Source organism: Squalius cephalus (assembly GCF_949319135.1).
Source record: "Squalius cephalus genome assembly, chromosome: 15".
NCBI lineage: Eukaryota > Metazoa > Chordata > Actinopteri > Cypriniformes > Leuciscidae > Squalius > Squalius cephalus.
The window spans coordinates 5,358,496-5,364,495 of NC_137136.1; the positions used below are offsets into that span (position 1 = coordinate 5,358,496).

Here is a 6,000-nt window from a genome sequence, read left to right on the forward strand (position 1 = left end):
GATACTAGCATGTTGTGCTAGCGATAACGATTTAGATAAAAGCTAGCGATGTCAGATTAATGTGAGGCAATATTAGAAAAAATCTAATATATGTTGATGAGTAAGTTATATTTAACAATATAAACAACAAGGAATGAAAGTGAATAGAGATTCAAAGCAGAAAGCTATATGCAGCATGAATGCAAAAACAGTTGCTGTAAAAGTTGTAATACTGGTAGTACAGGGCCCATTTATCTAGTTCTGTTTGTTCTATTTTAACAGCATGATTGTTTGATAATCAAATGCTATTTTACTTTAAATTCATGTAAATACTTTGAATTCATTTTCCTCATTCATCTGAAATACATTTTGGTTAAAAAATGCAAATCAAAGTTTGGTCACAACAACAGATAAGCTAAAACTACAGGACATAGGAGTTGCACTGAAGACTTGGACATTGGTGTATTTGACTTTATGTTAAATAATATCTTTCTGTCTGCTGTGTCGTTGTGTTAAATTATGAAAACATTTATTTTTAAAAAATCAGGAGAAAATTAATGGAAATTTTACTTATGCAGTCGAAGTTTGAAGCATGAACACCAACTGTTGTTATTTCTAAAAAAAAAAAAATTTGTAAAAAAAAAAATTTAAATAAATAAATAAAGTGTTATTTGCAGTACATCCAAACTGTGTTTCACAGAATAATAAAAAAATAAATAATAATAATAATATATATATATATATATATATATATATATATATATATATATACAGGTGCTGGTCATATAATTAGAATATCATCAAAAAGTTGATTTATTTCAGTAATTCCGTTAAAAAAGTGAAACTTGTATATTATATAGACTCATTACATGCAAAGTGAGATATCTCAAGCCTTTATTTGTTATAATTTTGATGATTATGGCTTACAGCTTGTGAAAACCACAAAATCAAAATCTCAGAAAATTAGAATATTACATGAAATCACACAGTAATTACACAGTAATACCATGGTCATTGAACCAGGTTTTGGTTCTTTTGGCAGTGTGGGCCGGTGCAAATCCTGCTGGAGAATGAAGGAAGCATGACATGCTCTGGAAATGTCCTGGTAGACGCCTGCGTTGACTCTGGATTTAATAAAGCACAGTGGACCAAAGTCCTCTTTTCTGATGAGAACAAATTTTGCATCTCATTTGGAAACCAAGGTCCCAGAGTCTGGAGGAAGAATGGAGAGGCACACAATTCAAGATGCTTGAAGTCCAGTGTGAAGTTTCCACAGTCTGTGTTGGTTTGGGGAGCCATGTCATCGGCTGGTGTTGGTCCACTGTGCTGTCCACTCAACGCTGCCGTCTACCAGGACATGTCCAGAGCACTTCATGCTTCCTTCAGCAGACAAGCTTTATGGAGATGCTGACTTCATTTTCCAGCAGGATTTGCACCTGCCCACACTGCCAAAAGAACCAAAACCTGGTTCAATGACCATGGTATTACTGTGTAATTACTGTGTGATTTCATGTAATATTCTCATTTTCTGGGATTTTGATTTTGTGGGTTTCATAAGCTGTAAGCCATAATCATCAAAATTATAACAAATAAAGGCTTGAGATATCTCACTTTGCATGTAATGAGTCTATATAATATACAAGTTTCACTTTTTTAATGGAATTACTGAAATAAATCAACTTTTTGATGATATTCTAATTATATGACCAGCACCTGTATATATACATACAGAGGACAAATCTATGGCTGGGTCCCAGGAGGATATATTGTTTATTGATGTAAATATATGCACATCTGACTGAACTAATAATGTTTTTTTTTAAAAAAGAAATATTAAAGGTGACATATCATGCTAAATCCACTTTTTTTAGCCCTTAAATGCATTTAGTTGTATATTTGGAGTGTTTAGAAGTACAGAAAAGTTGAAATTATTCTCTTCAGGTGCTTCGTTGATATCTTTATATTCTGTTTTGGCCTTATTTTTCAACCTGTTCCGATTTTTCTGTTATCTATGACGTTTTGTGAACTATTACGTCACAGTATTTGCAGCGGAACTGCCAAATAAGGACATTGACTTCCAGCCCAACACTTCGAGCAATCCGCCATTTTTATTTCTCGCTGCAATTTTGTAGTCCAAGCTAAAAGATGAAGAAGTTACGAGAGGTTAAGTTAAAATGTTCGGTTGTTGGATGTAGTAACCCACACGCTTCATTACACCGTCTAATGTAGATGAACTGCTGCGCTTGTGACAGGGCGCATGTTTAACTGAAAGAACGAGCAGAGAGAGAGAGACCCGGTCGCGCGCACGCACTCTCTCTCTCTTCGGAGCCAGGCGAAAGTGTAAACAAGACACCGTCTCCAAGCTAGACGCTGTCTTGCTCTCTCTCCCTCGCACATATTAATCAAAATAAATCGACACGGCGGTAAAAGGTAGGAAGACCAAAGTTTCATGTGTAAATACAGTAACACACCATTGCGATACATCCATATGAAGACGTTGTTCTGCAGGTTCGTCGTCTTCATTTTCATCTCGCTCCGGCTCCGACTCTGGCTCGAACATGTAAGGCTGGCTGGACAAGTCTTCCGTTGTTGACATTTTGATAATAACGTGTGAATAAAAAGTTTCTGTGCCGCTAGATAATCGTATCTCTGCTATCAAACTACAAAAATGGCCGAACGGGGTGGAGTTGAACCGAGTGTCACCTCTGCATCCTGGAGAGGGGGCGGGGTATGAAGTGTCTCAATTGTATTTAAAGAGACCGCACCAAAACGAGTTGCTCTCAGACACACACCAGAAAAGGGGTAGAAAAGGGTCCTGTGGAGCTATAATAATGAGGAATTCAGACCCAAGCATTGCAGTTCCGCTTTATATAGACTACAAATGTATGATTTATATGTAAAAAGGAACGATTTAAAAGCATGATATGTCTCCTTTAAATGTACTGGTTAAACTGAATAAAAAGCAAAAGTAAAATAGTATGAGCCGTATTTAGACTTTGCACTCAGATTAACATCATGACATGGTGCAAAAGTTCCCAGAAAGGCGTTAACAAAAACATGTTTATGTAACATTTGAGACAAGCAAAGAAGCAGGCTGAGAAGAGGATCCACATGCAGGGTTAGATTTATTAAAATCCGAAGATTCCGAACACAAAGAAACTGATGAAAACAGAACAAGAGGAAACACACTAAACCAGGGAATGCCCATTCAACGACTGACAGAGAACAAGTGAAACAAAGGGCTATATACACAGGCAGACAAGCTTAACAGGATAACAAGGGGGCATGGCTAATAAGAAACACCTGGGGAGAGTAATCACAATAATCATAAAGTAATCATAAACCTACAAAGAACTGCAAAACATGGAGCAAGACAGGAAATAACATAAAAGTCCAGGAACACACAAGACGGGAACACAGGTTGGAATAAAAGAAGAGGGTAACCGATTTGCAGTATTTAACTTCAGGTCACATGTCACACTTATGTACTTATTTTTGGCCTATAAATTTCTGTATCTATCATAAACACTGTTTGTCATTTAGCAATGATATTTCAGTCTCATTTAAATTATACTCCTGACATTATCATCAACATCATCATCATCATAAAATCTGGAAAATTACTGAAATGTTAAGCGGCATAGTATTTGGAATTAGCTATTATTTTGTAGTGAATGTAAATAATTTGTCGTTACATGGTGATGCCATAGGAAAATAATTGAATTATAAATATTTCAGTAAATGATACAGAAACCATGGTACATTTGAGTGCATGATCTCATGATCAGTTTTTTTTTTATATCAGCCAAACAACAGCAACACAATGACTAGGCTACTAATATTAATATATTTTATATTTTTAATCGTGCTCTCATTACAATGATCTCACAATATTTACAAAACACATAAAATTGTGTCTGCCATTGCCTAGGCTATATGATCTAATTAAAAAAATATTTCATTGTAAAACACAGCTGTTTTGCCTTGTCAAGTTCATGATATTCTCATTCTTGTACTGCATCTCTTTCAGTTTCTCTTTTGACTGCGTCAGGAACATTCCCACTGACAGATGGGTGGAGATATTGTTATTTGAGACTCTCTCAAATCTCTGTGGGTCTCAAGTATCAAGTCAGTTTGCATTTAGAATTTTGAAGAAGAGCATCAAGGAAAATGGTAAGAAAATAATGAATTGCATTTGGCATGTTTTATTAAAGTATTCATTTATTTTTGTTTGTATAAAATGAATTTGCCATAGATCTAATATTTTTTCATTTATTTAATCATTAACAGTTCAGTTTCGATTAAGAAATATATAAAATATAATGGTTTAAAAACGTATAAATTCATTTTTTGTTCATAATGTTGCAATAATATTTTGGTAATTTAAAATAAAATTACATAAAAAGCAAAGAGAAATACTAATGAACTACAAGAACATATTTGATAAAAGGCATTTAGATTTCTCATGTCACCTGCGATCTTTTCTTAGGCAACATTATCAACATACTGTCATCGCTGCAAGACGTATAAAGAAATGATTGGACCAAACAGGTATGTATAATTATGGGGTTATATGTTTTTAGTGTGAATAGGAAGATTTGTTTTTACCTGTGAAAATATAAATGCTTTAACATACTCCAAGCTGCATCAATACTTCTTACACGACTCATTTTTAAACTTAAGGTATAGATGTAAGTGTGACCCTGAGGAACAGCACAACCCTTTTGCTCTGGTAAGAGTGTCAAACAAATTCCAAAATATTTATTTACAAGCAATGAAGTCCAAATGAACTAAAAGTAGAGTTTTTATTTATTTATTTGTAACTGTCTAGGACTGTGCTGCAAACCCAATAACAAAAAGGTTCAGTCAGTAAGTTACAACTTGTAGAAAAACATTTCTTATTTTATATTTTCTCTTAAATGCAGCAATTGTTTCAGTCAAACAACAGCATCCAGAGGTCCATGGTCGTACCACCAAACGGGGTAATGACTCGACATTACAACAACATTGAGCAAGGTGTTCAAACATATCAACGTGTAGTCATGAAGAACGGCCATGCTGTTGAAACTGAAGAATTCAGGACTTATTCATTCGATTAAAGGCTGATTAAGTCACCACATCAATGTAATGATTCATGTAATGAAATTCTATGTACTCGTGAGGGTTTATAAGTTATATGCTGTGTATTCTCGGTGATTTCTTTTGTCTGTAAATTGAGTTTCATTTGATCCATAATGTACTGACATGTTGCCATTAAAACTTAATTGAACTTTCAGAAAGCAGTGAGTTGCCTGATAGTAAAAGAAACTGATCTCAAGGCTCCTAGACAGACTAAACGGAAAGAGATCCAAAAAAATACTTTAAGAACCATTTTGAAAAAACAAACTTTTCATGGTATTTAACAAGTTATTTAACAAGTTTCATGGCATTTAACAAGTATTTAACAATTAAACGCTGCTTGAAAATGAGGAAAATGTGTTTTTGATGTTGAAAATGTCTTTCTGTGCTGTTTCATATCTTATGAAGTATAGAATAGCCTACATAAAATGATAATGATAATGATAATGTATGCTTCATCTAAATTAGATGTTAATTCTGTCTACTCACTATGTGCTTTACTATACTGTAATTTGTTGTGGCTTTTTCCAAACCTCTGATTCATGGCATCGACACTGTGCATGTAAGGGTTGATAAGTGAAATGCTGTGTATTCTCATGATTTATTTTGACAATAAACTGAGTTGGAAGTCCATAATGTGTTGACATTGCCATTAAAGTGTAGCCTACAAATTCGATCGCTATTCCCTCCATTAACTATTAACATCAAATCATTTAGCTATTTAATGCCTTTTTTTTTCATACAGGTAAATATTATTGAGTAATGGAAAAGTGACTAGATATACTGATTTTATATGAAACAAAGTCTCATGAGAGCTGCCAGCTTTAAAATTCTGTCAATTTTATCACAAAATAAAAACAATAATAGCCTACAGTTTTTGGCGCTCTTTAATGTGGCGCGAGA

The 6,000-nt window shown here is 34.1% G+C and overlaps 1 long non-coding RNA gene across 1 annotated transcript; it reads left to right on the plus strand.

The window, feature by feature from the left end:
* The first annotated feature begins 4,009 nt into the window (after positions 1-4,009).
* Positions 4,010-5,771, plus strand: LOC307171909. Its single transcript, XR_013823618.1, has 4 exons — positions 4,010-4,152; positions 4,469-4,530; positions 4,663-4,711; positions 4,905-5,771. It is a non-coding gene; the product is annotated as an uncharacterized lncRNA (long non-coding RNA).
* The last annotated feature ends 229 nt before the right edge of the window (positions 5,772-6,000 follow it).